Genomic DNA, 17,278 nt, shown 5'->3' with positions numbered 1-17,278 from the left:
AAAAACTGAATTAGTCGTTCTTAAATTATTCTGAAACTGTATGACAGCCAAGATTCTGGTTGTGACCTAAGCATTTAACACTCGTCTAACAAGGTATTTCTAAGCCTCTTTCGTACTGTACAGGGTAGGTCACAAGTTGGTGCCGTTTTTACAATGCCACGGTTTTATTTTGTAAGAATAAAACACACTGCATGACGTTACAGTACAATATACAATACGAAGACTGATACGCTAGAAAGTAATGTAATCACCGTCTTTGTCAATGATCGCCTGCCAGCGTTCAGGTAGGAATTCTATGCATCTCCTGCCTACCGAGCGGATGCCACAGTGGTTAGCAGACTGGACTCTCATCCGGGTGAACGACGGTTCAAATCCCGCCTGGTTATCCAGATTTAGGTTTTCCGTGATTTCCACAAATCGCTCCAGGCAAATGCCACGATGGTTCCTTTCAAAAGGAGACAGGAGATTTCCTTCCCCATCATTTCCTAATCCGAGCGTGTCCCTAATGACCATGCCGTCGACGGGACGTTAAAGACTAATCTTCCTCCCTTCTTGCCTCTCCTGTAGAACTATTGTCGTTTGAAGGAACCTCTTACCCAGTTGCTAAGAAAAGTGTCATCATGGAACACATGTTACCGACTGTTGTTAGCGTCAGATCGGAGGAGAGCAAAAGTGTTTATGGAGAGTATGTTTCATACTCGTTCTCACATTCCGTAAGAAGTTTACCTGTCTATTTACCATGTTATTTATTTAACCACATGTTGACGTGTGTGTGTGTGTGTGTCTTTAATAATATTGTGATAACAGACATAAACATAGCACTTTTTTGCATTGTTGGTGTATTTTGCAGACATGTTACATTTAGGAAAGAACATTCTGATGCTTTATAATGCTGGACCGGCCGCTTCAAAAAAGCCACACAGGCGGTTAAAAAGTCTTTATTCCATGAACTGCTTACTTGGCACGTTTAGGATTTATTTCCATGATCAGATACCCAGGTGCTCAGACGGTCACAGGATACGAGCGTCACTAAATTTACGTGAAACATAAACTGACAGACTACAGAGTGAATAGTCTGCCACCTTAAATTGCATATACATCTAGTAACGCTCGTATCCTGTGTAAGTAGGCTGTTTAGGTTTTTATGTTGGAAACGCCACGTAGCGCTCTGTATGAAAATCACTGACTGTGCTGTGTGCAGTCTGTGGCTGGTTTGCATTGTTGGAATTTTTGCTATTGTAGTCTTGGGCAGTTGGATGTGAACAGCGCTAAACATTGCGCAGTTGGAGGTGAGCCGCCAACAGTGGTGGATGTGGGGAGTGAGATGGCAGAATTTTGAGAGAGGACGATCTGGACGTCTGTCCATCAGAAAGAGTAAATTTGTAATACTGTATGTCATGCACTGATATATATGACGGTTTTGAATATTATTAAGGTAAATAAATTGTTTGTTCTCTATCAAAATCTTTCATTTGGTAACTATGCCTATTAGTAGTTAGTGCCTTCAGTAGTTAGAATCTTTTATTTTGCTGGCAGTATTGGCGCTCGCTGTATTACAGTAGTTCGAGTAACGAAGATTTTTGTGAGGTAAGTGATTCATGAAAGGTATAGGTTATTGTTAGTCAGGGCCATTCTTTTGTAGGGATTATTGAAAGTCAGATTGCGTTGCGCTAAAAATATTGTGTGTCAGTTTAGTGTTGATCAGAATAAGTAAAGAGCGAAATGTCTGAGTACGTTCAGTTCTGCTCAGCTGTTTGAAAATCAAATGACGTAAGAGGTTTATCAGCACAGTAATTCATTAATTTTCTAAGGAGAGGTTTCATTTTGTAACCCTCTGTACGCTTGGATATCTGATGACAGAAATAAATCCGAAATGTGTCAAGTCATGTTTTAGTAGTAAAGCCATTTTTCACCCACTGTATGAGTTTTTTCAAAGCAATCTCTTCAGCTCCAATACAGTAGTATACTTGGTTGGTGCATAAAATCATAGGGTTTTTCCACAATTTTCATAAATACAACAGATACACATAACAGAGACTTTAATCATCAATAACATATTTTCCTTCAGTATTTACAACAGTCTGCTAACGCTTGCGTAACTTTTAGATTCCGGTACTGTAGAAATCTACGTGGTTTTGAACCGAAGAACAATTCGAGCCATTTTAGGAGCACATTTTCATCCGGAAAGGAATTTCCTTGAAGGTTGTTCGATAGAGGGCGAGAAAGGAGTATACTGGGGCCGACTTGTATGTGGCACCAGAATAAGATAATGATATTAATAAATTAAAATGAAACTAGTATACTATAATCGGTGAAAGTCTCTGATAGGCTCGATGATGCGGATCGCCGACTGCGCGCGACCGCAGAGCCAAAGATACTTCTAGTGTTGCAGTAAGAGAGCGCTGGGCTCACAGTTGTAGGTAGCTGTCTGTGAGGGATTGACGATGGAGTAGGCAGTTTTTGGGGTGTGCTGCGTGAAGACACCAAGATTTAGATTAATGTAGGTATTTCAGTATTGTTGAACATGGAAGCAGAAGTCTTCATGCAATCAAGGTAAACATGTTAAACAATTATGATTCCTGTTTTGCCAGCGCATTAGTATAGATGAGCTGGCTGATAATTTGTAATTGTTGAGTAAGCCTAGAATGTACGTAAACGCTTTTGATAAAAAGGCTAGTTAGATATTTCATTTTTGTAATGATATTAAGATTTCTTAACAGCTATGTGTGGTTTGATAATTTGCATTTATGTTGGATTAATGAAGTTAGATAATACTTGCTGTTTAAATCTCATTGTTTATGAATCAATTGTGAGTAATGTAACTTAAGTTGTCAGATGTTTTTGAAAAGACAAACTTAACTTGCAATATAATTTTGCAAAAAAAAAAAAAACTGAGTGTTAGTAATTCACCATAATCAGTACCGCCTCCCAGGCCATGTCATATATTTTTCAAAGAAGTTGGGCCGGCCGGAGTGGCCGAGCGGTTCTAGGCGCTACAGTCTCGAACCGTGTGACCGCTACGGTCGCAGGTTCGAATCCTGCCTCCGGCATGGATGTGCGTGATGTCCTTAGGTTAGTTAGGTTTAAGTAGTTCTAAGCTCTAGGGGACTGATGACCTCAGCAGTTAAGTCCCATAGGGCTCAGAGCCATTTGAACCATTTGAAAGAAGTTGGATTTCCTTAAATGTTCTCTTTTATCAGCCAAATGAATTTCGTGTGCATTTCAAGTATTATGGCCAGCATTGCACACTGCTGAGCCTGTAGCTAGCATTCATATTTTTTTATGAGAGATCAGAATATATCGCGTTACTCTGTTGCTGCTCTAGAGGTAGGACAATTTAATTTATTTGTTGTGTGCACAGGGACCAAAGTTATCAGTTTTGAACAGGGCCAGATGATTCAGTGCCAAAGGGCCTGAATGTATTTTGCAGAGACTTTATTCTTTCATTGGTTTGGGAGTTGCATTGCCCAAACAGTTCGTATAAAGTGTTGCTAACAATAACACAGAGTAAGCTCACCACTTACACTTACAACAGGCAACACGACAATTCGAGTTCAGTAGTCATTCCACAGATCAAACATTCATCCTACGTAATCGTAATCTTTCTCATTCTTTTTATTAAAGAACGTTTCAAGCGGAAAAGACGGAAACCCTACTATGAGGGCGCAACGTCAGGTGATTAATCTGGGTGCGTAATGGCTTCCCAATTCAACCCCTATATAGTGTTTTTTGTTGTTCTGGAAGAATGCAAGCGGGCGTTATCGTGGAATGGCATCAACTCATGCAGTCGTTTTGGCCGTTGTTCTTGGACTGAGTCCGCAAGAGGTCTCAGTTATTGACAATAAACGTCAGCAGTGATAGTTACACCTTGGGGAAGCAATCAGTAGTACACAGCAACGTCACTGTTTCACCAGATGAATAACATCATCTTTTGTGGTTGAGCACAGGTTTTTGTACGGGTAGTGGCTGCTTTTTTTGGGCTCAGCCATTTATTTCTTTTCCTTGTATTAGCATAAAGGCACCATTTGTCGTCCTCAGTAACGATGGAGGTTAGGAATGCTCGGCGTTGTTTACAAGCCAATTGATGATGAGTGAGTAGATATGCGAATACGGCCACCCGCAGATTTTTGTGACTTTAGTTTAGGGAATGCGGTATCCGTACACCCGTTTTTTGGATCTTCTCCATTGCTTGGAAATGTCTCATGATGGTGGAATCACCACAGTTCACCACATGCGCCTGTTTATGAGCACACCGAAGTGGATCATTGTGAGTTAATGGGTTTAAACGTTCTCCGTCAAACCCCGAAGATCTTCCGCACGTGGAGAGTTACTACTGTCAGAACGATCGCCCTTAAAGCGAGAAAAGCAATTTCTTGCGTGCACATTCCTGTAGCGTTAATATTGGCAGCCTCCGCTGCTGTCACCCCACTGTTGAACTCAAACAGAAGAATATGCCCTAAATGTTCCGATTTCTCCACGTGATTTTCTAGTGTCCACAGCTCCACTCCCTATCCCCAAACGACAAATGACTAAATGACCATATGTAAACTCAAATAGCAACGGTGAACTACAAATAAGAAATGACAGTCGATAAATAAACCCATAGCGGCTGGGATTCCAATATGCAAAACAAAACTGCTGTGAACTAATGCACCAACCTAATAATACACTGAAGCACCAAAGAAACTGGTACATGTATGCATATTTAAATACAGAGACTTGTAAAGAGGCAGAATACGCCGCTGCGGTCGGCAACACCTATATAAGACAACGTCTGGTGCAGTTGTTAGATGAGTTATGCTGCTGCAATGGCAGGTTATCGAGATTTAAGTGAGTTTGGACGTCGTGTTACAGTCAGCTCATGAACGATGGGATACAGCATCTCCGAGGTAGCAGTGAAGTGCGGATTTTCCCGTACGTCCATTTCACGAGTGTACCGTTAATATCAGGAATCCGATAAAACATCAAATCTCCAACATAGCTGCGGCCGGAAAAAGATCCTGCAAGAAGACGACCAACGACGACTGAAGAGAATCATTCAACGTGACGGAAGTGCAACCCTTCCACACCGAGCGAGGTGGCGCAGTGGTTAGCACACTGGACTCGCATTCGGGAGGACGACGGTTCAATCCCGTCTCCGGTCATCCCGATTTAGGTTTTCCGTGATTTCCCTAAATCGTTTCAGGCAAATGCCGGGATGGTTCCTTTGAAAGGGCACGGCCGATTTCCTTCCCAATCCTTCCCTAACCCGAGCTTGCGCTCCGTCTCTAATGACCTCATTGTCGACGGGACGTTAAACACTAACCACCACCACCACCAACCCTTCCACGAATTGCTGCACATTTCAATGGTGGGACATCAACAAGTGACAGCGTGCAAATTCTTCAACGAAACATCATCGATAGAGCTATTGCAGCCAAAGACCCACTCGTGTACCATTGATGACTGCACTACACATAGCCATACGCCTCGCCTGGGCCCGTAAACACAGACATTGCACTGTTCCTGACTGGAAATATGTTGCCTGGTCGGACGAGTCTCGTTTCAAATTGTGTCGAGCGGATGGAGGTGTAAGGGTATGGAGACAACATCATGAATCCACGGATCCTGCATGCCGGCAGGAGACTGTTCATGCTGGCGAAGGTTCTGTAATGGTATGGAGCATATGCAGTGGAGTGATATGGGACCCAGTGTCACCCCACACGTCCAGAATTGCAACAGAATGGCTCCAGGAACACTCTTCTGAGTTTAAACACTTTTGCTGGTCATCAGACATGAACATTATTGAGCATATCTGGGATGCCCTGCAACACGCTGTTCGGAAGGGATCTGAACCCCTCCCATACTATTACGGATTTATGGGCAGCCCTGCGAGGTTCACAGTGTCAGTCCCCTCCAGCACTACTTCAGACAATAGTCGAGTCCATCCCACGTCGCGTTGCAGCACTTCTACGTACACGTGGGGACTCTACACAATATTAGGCAGGGGCACCAGTTTCTTTGGCTCTTCACTGTATAACCACAGTAGCCTGCCTCCTGTGACATATCATATCTCAGCTATTTGTGATACTTGATAAGCATCATACACGCGGATTACATAATGCATTCAAGATCATTGCCATATCCATCGAATTTTTCGAAGTGATAATTAAAACTTTTTGAGTAGATGTGCCAGGACCGCCATTATCAATACCATACAGTTCTGAAAAACGTAAGAATGTGCTAGTTAAAATAGGATAAAATATTAACAACTCAGTGGAAGTAAATGAAAGCAAAGAAGCATGTTGCCAGAGGTGAGCAAGTCGTGCCCAGAAAGATGGTCATCGCATGGTGTGAGGTCAGGGAGACTATAGCGCCAAGTGAAGCTTGCCAGTGAGGCGAGGCAGTTGAAGGACTGGGAAAAGTCAGTATGTGTGTCAATCAGTGAGAGGTTGCGGGACACTGTGCCGGCGTTCTTCATTAGAACATGGCCTGGAGACAACATTTGGACGACTCCACACGAGGAAAACTCATAGGAAGACTGGAAGAAGGGTGAAGTTCACGAGTGTAGCTCAGGAATTTGGTACTGCCAACAGGCAAGCAGGGATCCAGCAGGTGATAATGCTCTGTCTCACGTTACACTGGGTAAGGTGACTGCATGGGGGTGGTGTCTTTGCCCTATGACCAGTAAGTCATGTTCCATTAACACCCGCACATCGTCGGCACCGTTTATGATGGTGCCAAGAGCAAAGGACTGGAGCAGTGTGGAGTGGAGTCGCCTGCTCTTCTTGGATAAGGACTGAAATACAGAGATCGAAACACACAATGCACCCAGAAACATTGTCTAACATGATCGTTTCCGTGGCCTAGGTGTTATGGTTTGGGGAGGCATAAAGTTGCGTGGGCGAACTGACCTCCAAATCTTTGAACACGGTACAGTCAACAGTCAACATTATAGTAACACCCAAGACCGCTCATACGATAGTTTGGCGACTTCTTAGTGCTCATGGGGGTGGTCGGCCCCCCTCCCCTCCGGATAAGCGAGCCCCTGGTAACACCATTCTCCTCCCAATGCACGATTTTCAAAGATGCATTGGGCCCTGACTTCATTTTTACAGATGATAATGCGCGACTGCACCGAACTGCGCAAGTTGAGGAGCTCTTGGAACGAGACGATATTCGGCGAATGAATCGGTTTGCCTGTTCCCCCGACTGAAAACCCATCAAGTCGTGTGGGATTCATCGGGCAGACTCGTTGCAGCGCGTCCACATGGATCAACGATCATCCAGGAGCTCTCAAACGTTGCGGTCAGCATGGGAGCCCATTGCAGAGCTTGCACTGCTACTCGTGGTGATCACACTCCCTATTACGGACTGTGTCCCGCCTTTTTATATGTCCTGGGTACCATCGACAATTGCGGTGGTTTCAGTATAACTACTGTCTTTGACTTAAAGTGTTACAGACTACTTCGTTCAGTTAACTTCTGTACTACAGTGCAGCTGTTTTTTCTACGTATGGTCCAAGTTTCAGGGAGCTATGTTACTTGGCAGTGATACATCGCGCGAAGGTTACTTTCGTCCTTTCCGTCTTCCACACCAGCACACTTTTCATTATTACCACAGTTTCCATGGAAGCCTATAGCATCAAACTGGTCCCAGGACCCGCGTTGGTGCGTGGTACATGTCTCGAGAACAGCGTATGGGGTCGTATGCGATCACGACCATCGATCTGATGTAACAAGAAATTTAACTCATCCGACAAGGTGACACGTTTACTTTGATCCATAGCCCAGCCTTGATGACCCCATGCCCAGTGCAATTGTAACTGACAAAGTTTAACATGGAAAAAGGATATGTAACTTTCACCTGTTGCCAAGCCTCATGTTCAACAATGTACTCTAAACAGTGTGCTCCAAAACACCTGTGCATACATCAGCATTGTACTCCGCTGTCAGATCGCCGGCCGTTGTGGCCGAGCGGTTCTAGGCGCTTCAGTCCGGAACCGCGCGACTGCTACGATCGCAGGTTCTAATCCTGCCTCGGGCATGGATGTGTGTGATGTCCCTAGATAGGTTTAAATAGTTACAAGCTCTATGGGACTGATGACCTCAGATGTTACGTTCCATAATGCTGAGAGCCATTTGAACCGTTGTCAGATCTGCCTACTCTGCTTAACAGTGTGCTCCAAAACACCTGTGTCTACACCACCATTGTACTCTGTTGTCAGATCTGCCTACTCTGCTTTTGCAGAGTGGGCAAGCCTCCAAACTTTGAGTTCTGTGATGCGATGTGGACATCCAACATCACCTGTGTACATTGCAGAATTAAAAACTTTGTTACGCCTGATCACTCATATAAGCAAGCAGATTTGATTTTTTGGAACAGCAATCACGAAAACAAGCACCATTGCCAGGTGTTGATTGAACCACTGTATCAATTGTAATGAAAGGTTTCAACAAACGCGAAAAAGCACTTGAAATCTGTGTGTGTAAATTTTCATAGGATTTTTTTTCCGATGTCTGGAATCCAGCTCATAACGTGTGAAATGCACAGACATGAGTATTGGAACAAGGCCTTTACCATTCCAATGCCGGTACCATTCCAAAGTACCGTTATCCATGATGGCGACCATGACGTCAGAGACACACACCCCCGCCTACATGTACGCGCTAGGCATACCCTTTCGTAAATATTTTCATAACACCGCCACCATTCCAAAGCACCGTTATTCAACAACAACAAGGTCGCACCCAGTGTATCCACCACGTGGTGCGTGACTAGTTCCTATTGCCGTGGCGCGGTGCGAGAGAGAGAGAGAGAGATAGCGTCATCTCTCTATGTCACAGCCCGCGCCTACATACACGCGCTAGGCAGGACCTATATAAACCAGAGCACGGTCAAACTCACTGTCACACTGCTCGTATACTTCGTTCGTCCAGTACTTGTCACGTCTTCGTAATTAAACGTGCAAAAATGAAGCGTTCACGATCCGCCAGTGGCAGCAGCAGCAGCAAACGTGCTCATGTGGACGAAGTTCCCTCGTGGTTCTCGTCTGCTGTCCCGCTCGTCGTCAGCTGGCCAGTCACCGCCACAAAGTGTAACTGCACTCACTAAGGATACGATATTTTATACATGATTACTTATTGTCTAAGGCACTTCCTCTTACGTCATCACGTACAATACATTACAATTATTTTACAGAAAGACATTTATTAAACAAAATTTTCAAAACAAAATTATAAAAACAAGCATGATGGTCTTTTCCTGTGGATAAAATAAACATTTATTAACTTAGTCATCCCATCACCACATGGTCTCTAACTACTAATTTCTCTATTTCTACTTTCTAAAGTTTACGTCAGCATGCTACTACTACATACCGTGACCTTTTATAGTAAACTCCTTTCCCTGGCGTCGCTCAGTTGCTGCTGTTATCTGTGAACAATTAAAAACATTTGTTGCACATTATTGTAGGTTACTGTAACTCCGAATTTCTCCGATTACCCCTTTGATGTTGTGCTTGTTTGACTAGTTATGGCATTGGTCTTCCGCTCCTAGTCTGCTTCTGTCTGTAACGGTAGGCTCAATTCAACGTCATGCTTATCTGTTGAACATAACAAGAGTTAGTTTTGCACGTTACAGCAAGTAAAAATCAGTGATAGTGGTCAAGGTTCATGGCTGGACTTCAGAGCATCTATTTTTTGTGGTGAACTTCATTATCTTCCTTTAAACTGAATGGCGTATTGTTTTAGTGTCTCTGCTTAACTCAAATAGTTAAGCCCAGACTCGGCTATCGTCGCTAATACGTCTCTACAACACTCCTACGGCGCGAATCATCAATAAGGTCTGTCGATCACGCTATTGCGTGCGACCAGCCACCTGATCTACGTCTTTCTACGACGGCTCAAAACTTGCCTTTTCACACAACATCCTCATCGCTCCCATTACGAATTATCCATGTTTGGTGCCTCCCTATCGCCTAATTGCGATTGACTGGCCACCGGATAATCGTTTTGATCACCGTACTCACACTAGCAACACAACTGAGAAAACAGGTGCGTCTCGAACACTACTGCGTCGGACAGACCACCTCATAATTATCACCCGAAACACCCACTATCGCCATACGCCGATAACGCAACGGGTGGGTCCCGAACACTACCGCGTCGGACATCACACCCTGCACTCGTCTCAAGAAACGCAACACATTCGGTGGGACGCAATGTCCACCTACCACATCACAACACGCTCAACACACCCCAAATCCATCCACCACAGATCCAGATTTTGTCCTGAAAGTTCTCCGGTCCAATAGCCTTGCCTAAAATTTTGTATAGGAAGTTATCTACATAAGATAACCCCTTCTATAATTAATCTAATACTTCTAAATATTGTTTGTGTCATAGCTGAAGCAAATTTTCTGTTCTAAGCCACCCAGTGGTCCCCATAAAACAAAATTTAACATCAAACACGTAATATAGACACAATCCATACCAAAATAAGACAAGCACATGAAAAATAGCAAAATAAATACACACAACATAAAACAAATAATCACAAAACACAAATAAAACACTGTCTATACTAATACAAATAAACATCGCCAACAAATCACAAAAATCTAATCTACTTATACACTACTTTGTTCCCGGCCGCGTTCTTCCGCTGCCGAGTGTGCCGCCCTAATCATTCTTGTCTGTTTTGCGCAGTTTGCGTACGGTCAGGGTTCGCCGGACGTATTTCGATTATTTGTGCAGGTTCTGGATTGCGGTCCTCACTCGCTCTCCAGTTCTGCACTGGTTGATCCCTTCCATTTTGATTGGCTGGGCTCCAGTTATTATTACCCTGGTTCCACCTACGTTCCTGTGGCGGAAAATTTTGTCGTCTATTATCGCGCCACTGTGGGTTGTTTCCCCTATTGTTACCGTTACCGGCATAGTTATTCCTCATCTGGTTTCTGTTTCTCTCTATACTCGCGTCTTGGCCTTCCTCATGCGGTTCCCTTTGCTTCTTCTTCTCACGCCCCTTCTGCTCGTTATAGGCAAACTCCAGCTCCCTAAGAATGCCCATAAATGCTTCTACGTCATTTCCGCATCTGCCAGCTAGCGTCTGCCGATATGTAAGTGGCAACTTCATACAGCATACGCGTATAATCTCCCCAGGGCTGCACGGTTCGTCCAGATACTGATTCTTTTCAGCATGTTCTCAAAAAATTTCACAACACTTCGGAAACTTGAGCTCTCGATGTCGCGTGTCATAAGGATTTCCTGTTTAATTCTGTTTTGGGTCTCCTTTGACCAATATCTGCTCATAAATGCGTCGCGGAACTCTTGGTACGTTCTGCAACCTTTAGCAACACTACGCATGCTTCCCGCTGATGCACCTTCCAAGTGCGCACACACCAAGTCAAGTTTGTACATTAACGGCCACTGTGGTGGTAACGTTAGATCAAACTGTCCAATGAACGTTTTTGGATGTAACGTATTATTATCATCCTTATAGTGCTGGAACTTGCGTACCGACAGAAAGTGTTTATAATCAAACTGCCTAGTTTCATCTCTCTGCGGTGGCGTATCGATGTTTTCATAAACTACCTCCGTGTGCGCCTCCTGGATATCTTGTGGCTCTTGCAAGTGCGAGGTGGATCGCCTAAGCGGGTAGCAATTGCTTGCGCCAGTTGTTCTGCTACTGAACTTCGCCTCCGGCAAATCACTTATTACACGCGGTACCTCCGTACGTGTGACTCGCGGTTCATACCTGCCCTGACGTTCTAACGGTCTGGTTTCCAGCATGCGTGCCTCATTATCACGTCGGTTCACAGCTCCTGTGACAGATACTGTGTGCCGTTGCCGTACTTCCGAGGTTACCTCTTCCATGGATACCGTCTGTCGACTGACAGTGCCTCTACCCTGGTCTCGATTTGTCGTTTAAATTCGGCAAATTCTGCCATCAGTGGTGCCTCTCCGGCTTCCTCCTTCCTGCTCGACACGGTTTCTTCAATCTTTTTCACTCGTGTCTGCAGCTTATTTATAACAGTTTTGCCGACCTTGGTCGTGTTCTCTGTGACCTCCTTCGTTTCTCTCGCTATTCTCTTGGTTCTCCGCACATGGAAGGCGCCCTATCCCAGTGGAAGTTATTAAAGAGGTTGCTGTTGCTGTAACTGACCATGCAGCACATGCGCCGGATAGTGCCAGTGCTCGCGCAGTCTCATGAGACTTGTCCGCCCCACAGTCAACAGTATGGAAAATTTTGCTGTCTATTTTACACTGATATCTGTGCAAGATCCAGACGGCTCAGTAACTAAAACGTCCCGATCAGCAGCAACATTCTAGATTTGCTCTTCGGTTTATGGCACGCATAGAAGTTGATGAAATGTGTCCGGCCAGTATCATACGGACTGACGGGACACATCTTAAACTACAGGGTGTTGTGAGTACACAAAACTGCCAAATTTGAGGCACGGGTTAAACCGCGTGTTGTGCACTAAGGGACACTGCACTCGCTGTACGTGACTGTGTGTTGTGTTGATTCACCAGCAACTGTTATCTCTATCCGCTCTTCCTTGGAGTGAATACACCCAGAGGGCTGAACAGGTGTACTGTGACGTCTGCACATTATGGAGACCTTCTTTTAGAGCATGTGATTCCTGCTCTGGAAACTATTGTTTTCATCCAAGATGGGGCAACACCTCATGCCGCTCGCCAAATGAAGGCTCTGCTTACCGCGAACGTGTTATATCCAGAGTTTTTCCAGATGCACGGCCTGCAAGATCACCTGATGTGAATTTATGAGGCTTTTGGCTTTGGGGATATCTGAAAGAGTGCGTTTGGCAGGAGCACGTTCATTCTCTACCTGATCACTGTTGATCACGTCGTTTTACGAAACCGGCGTCTCGTCGACGTTTCCAGTGCTCATGCTGAACTAACTGCGTAAGCGGCAGTTAATAATAAAATAAACATTATGCCTTTCTCACTTGTTTGATCTTTTCTGCCCACGTCCTGTTCCTAATATGTTACGTATGGATACATTTCTATGCGACTTTCTTACACACACTGCGTCAGATTTGCACCTGGTAGCCGAAACTGGAACTATTTTTTCAGCATAAATCGGTTCCGTATTAACGCATTAGCATATCTACCAACCTTCGCTGCCATACGATAATTACAGCCCACACTGCTGCGAATAGCTGCACTTTAATTGAAACCACACGATAACAACTGAAGAAATAAGAAAAGAACTGGAATACAGCCACTGACTAAAACTGTAAACCAACGAAAGCAGGATTGTAAAGAGCATGTTTTGTGTATGTCACCTCAGATCATCCTTCGACAAGCCATGGAATAAGGCCTATTCCTGGACTGTCAGAAGGAGATAGAGAAAAGTACTTGTTACCAATAAGTGTTGCATTCGAAAACACAACTCATTACGTTACCACACTAATTCTGACGGTTATTACTTTCTTCCGCCGACCCTTCATTTGATCGTTGCTGTACAGACGAAGACATTCAGTGGTAGCCCAAAAAATTCTTCTGGGTATGTGCCCCTACTGGAAACGTAAAATTTTCCGACGTTTCGCCCCCTGTTGCAAATGTCCTTCCTCATGGTGGTTTTGCTAACCTCACAGACAAAGGCCGCGAAAACCTACGCTTACATATTCAGTGATGTTTGCGAACAAATATGATGCTACGAATTTTTCGCATTCTTTTTTACCAAGAGAACTCTACTCAAAAGCGCAAGTATTTGCGAATTGTTTTGGACTGCCTTAATCCGATTCAGGGCACAGTCAACACTTAGTTGTAAACGTTTAATACCTTTCTAAAATGATTTTTGAAAGTAGGAGTGGTACTGGTAGAAACGAAGCTATGAGGGGGAGTTGTGACCTGTATCTGAACAGACCAGTCGGCAAGAGAATTCCCAGCGAAAGCAAAGGGTCCGGTTACGAGCTTATTTTAATATTTGAGTCCTTATATAGCAGATTTAAACGGCTGAGCAAACTTTCATCAAACATATTCTGATTAAACCAGCCTTCAAACAAGTAAATAAATAAACTGTATTCAAATCAGTGCATTTGTGTTGGGGCTATAATGCCATAGGCCAAAAGAAGTTAACCATGTAAAACACCTGACTCAGCGAGCTATGCTTCTTCGATAATTAATCATCTTAACAATACTACTGACAAGCGAACGAAGCCGCAGGTAAAAGCTAGTTGAATATATACACAACAGACACTCTTAATAATTGATGGAGAACTTTCCAAATTTTTAAAGGAGGCACTCTGTTTACCTATCAGTATACAGCGATACTCTGAACGGACCAGCACACCCAATTTTCAGAGACAGTAAGTAGAAGAGTATTACTGTCTGTCAGGGTTCACACTTCCCTCTGACATGCGTTAAATGAAACGTCATTAAGATTTCATCAGCTACAAAGAACTTTAGTGATAAAGATATAGCGCATGTTTTGCAAACTGTTGAAGCATAGAAAGCGATCTCCCTTGTTTTGCAATTTTGAAGAGAGATCTACTAATTTGGCAGCAAATGGACGAAAATAAAGTCTCCAGTAGAGGGCTAAATAAGAGCAACCGCGCTGCCAAATATCAGAGTCTTGTATCAACGTTTCTGTACGTTTCCTGTAACAGCCAGCGCTGTGGAGAGATCTTGCTCAACCTCACAACGTCTGGAGACACATCTTCGCAGCAGGGTGACAAGAAGGTTGTTTAAATGGATCGGTACTGATGCATGTCCATCAGGATATTGAATCAACAACGAATGCTGAAGAGGTGTTGGCCATCTTCTGTAGGAAAAAAAGAGAAAGCTGTTATTGCATGATACTATGTAATACTGACTGCGATAAAATTATGACGGTAATAAAACTATATCTCTAATGTGTGTATCAGACATGATAATAACTGTAATTTGTGTATGAGTATTGCATGGGGGCTTAATTAAATATAAGATTGAAAATATTTTTTTATTTTTCGTAGCTGTATGTCCGATTACGCTGTGTCTCGTAATCGGTTGGCCCTGACTAGTATTATTACGCTATCTGACTGCAAAGAACAACAACAAGAATGAAATAAAATTTTTCGTTAACACAATTAATTAATTAAGTCCCCAGCAACTATAAAACCTACTAAACCAAAGCACAAGTATAACTGTTCTGTATGTGGAAGTATGACTCAACGGACATCTGGCACGGTTCTTCTTCAACAAGACAAGAATTTTTAAATACCAATTTTACTGACGTGATAAAAGAAAATTAGAAATACGATAATTGCCTAAGGAAAGCAGAATTGCACTCTAATACAAGAACACACGCCAGATGCTTTGTTGACTGAACCTGTAATGACACATTATTTAGGATACTGAAATTAAAAACAAACGGAGTTAGTTACCTCATTTATATTGATGAAAATCACTCTAATCCTTACATTATATCTCAACCAGAACTCTCCAATATCACATCTCAGCAAGCACTGCCTAATAGCACATCCCAACAAACACTCTCTGCTACAACATCTCAGCACAGACTACCACGAGACCTCGACAGGCACTCACTACTACGAGCTCTCTCCACGCACTGACTTCTACGAGTTCTTAACAGGCACTGTGGAGGCGGCTTAATAATACTCTTTGGCGCAATCTCTGGCGCAGTGGCTCAGTGTAGCCACCTTTCAGTATCTTTATTTTAAAATTAGTCCAAGTGTATAAAGACATTTTTACCCATCTGATCCTTGTTTCCCCTCCCCTCTGCCACCCCACCACCACAGAAAAAAATGTGTATTTACCCTTGCTGTCATATACTTGATATATTCTACAAGCTTATGGCAGGACTAATGAAACAAACTTCTGCAAAATATCTCCACATCCTTGAGTAGGAAAATGAACTCGTCACATATTGTGTTGTATTTAAAGTCAGACATGCTCCGGTGTAAAGGCATACGCCAAAACTCCAGGCGGAAACGTTAGAGCATAGAGGGCTGTGAGACGACGTCAGCCAATCGCATGCTGACCGACCCCTCTCCAGGACGACAACGCAACGACAGCGCCCTCTACACAAAGAGGATATAGGCGCCGCGCCTTGGCAGTGGCCCAGTTGAAGACTAGCCAGTTCTGCGACTTCTACACCAGCGAGTTCAAGAATAGTATCAAGACTAGTCATTTCGCTTCTACTATGTAGCATTGTCTATACTGAAGAGATTTCTTATTTTGTCTGTCGCCCTTTGCCTGCGATACATCTGTATTTCTCAAAGATAAGTACTGACAAGGGAACCTCCCCATCGCATCCCCCTCAGATTTAGTTATAAGTTGGCACAGTGGATAGGCCTTGAAAAAGCTGAACACAGATCAATCGAGAAAACAGGAAGAAGTTGTGTGGAACTATGAAAAAAATAAGCAAAATATACAAACTGAGAAGTCCATCCGCAAGATAGGTAACATCAAGGATAATCTGAGGTCAGGAGCGCCGTGGTCCCGTGGTTAGCGTGAGCAGCTGCGGAATAGGAGGTCCTTGGTTCAAGTCTTCCCTCGAGTGAAAAGTTTAATTTCTTTATTTTCGCAAAGTTATGATCCGTCCGTTCGTTCATTGACGTCTCTGTTCACTGCAATAAGTTTAGTGTCTGTGTTTTGCGTCCGCACCGCAAAACCGTGTGATTAGTAGACGAAAGGACGTGCCTCTCCAATGGGAACCGAAAACATATTGCCCATGAAATACATCTCACGTATTTAATGCACTCTCGTCCAAAGTAGCGAACAGTCAACTGCCAGCCAGGGAGCCTCGTTAGAAGGAATACTCTCTCTCTTCCGTGCGCTGTAATCGACAGACGTCGTGTGTTTCGATGTTTGTTTAGGTGTAGCGTCCCCATACTACGGCGCAGTTACCTCGCATCGGACGGACAGATAATAATTATCTGAAAATAAAAAATTAAAATTTTTCACTTGAGAGAAGACTTGAACCGAGGTCCTCTCATTCCGCATCTGCTGACGCTAACCACGGGACCACGGCGCTCGTGTGCTCATTTTATCCTTGTTGTTGCTTATCTTTCAAATGGACTACTCAGTTTGTATATTTTGCTTATTTTTTTCATAGTCCCACACAATTTCTTCCTGTTTTCTCGATTGATCTGTGTTCAGTTTTTCAAGGCCTATCCACTGTGCCAACTTATAACTAAATCTGAGGGGGGTGCGATGGGGAGGTTCCCTTGTGACAATTCTTTTCTGTAGTGTCCGTCCCCAGTAGCTGAGTGGTCAGTCTGCCGCCGGCAGTGCTGCGAGGCGGTCACGCGCCAGAGCGCTGCGGG

At 43.8% G+C, this 17,278-nt stretch overlaps 1 non-coding gene across 1 annotated transcript; it reads left to right on the top strand.

Annotated features, from left to right (window-relative positions):
* Nucleotides 1-2,966: 2,966 nt before the first annotated feature.
* On the top strand, nucleotides 2,967-3,050 carry Trnar-ucg (transfer RNA arginine (anticodon UCG)). The gene has a single exon. It is a non-coding gene; the product is annotated as a tRNA-Arg (tRNA).
* Nucleotides 3,051-17,278: the final 14,228 nt, after the last annotated feature.

This window comes from Schistocerca serialis, chromosome 8, assembly GCF_023864345.2.
Source record: "Schistocerca serialis cubense isolate TAMUIC-IGC-003099 chromosome 8, iqSchSeri2.2, whole genome shotgun sequence".
NCBI classification, from domain to species: domain Eukaryota; kingdom Metazoa; phylum Arthropoda; class Insecta; order Orthoptera; family Acrididae; genus Schistocerca; species Schistocerca serialis.
Note: the sequence above shows the minus strand (reverse complement) of the source record. Positions and strands in the feature narration are given on the sequence as shown.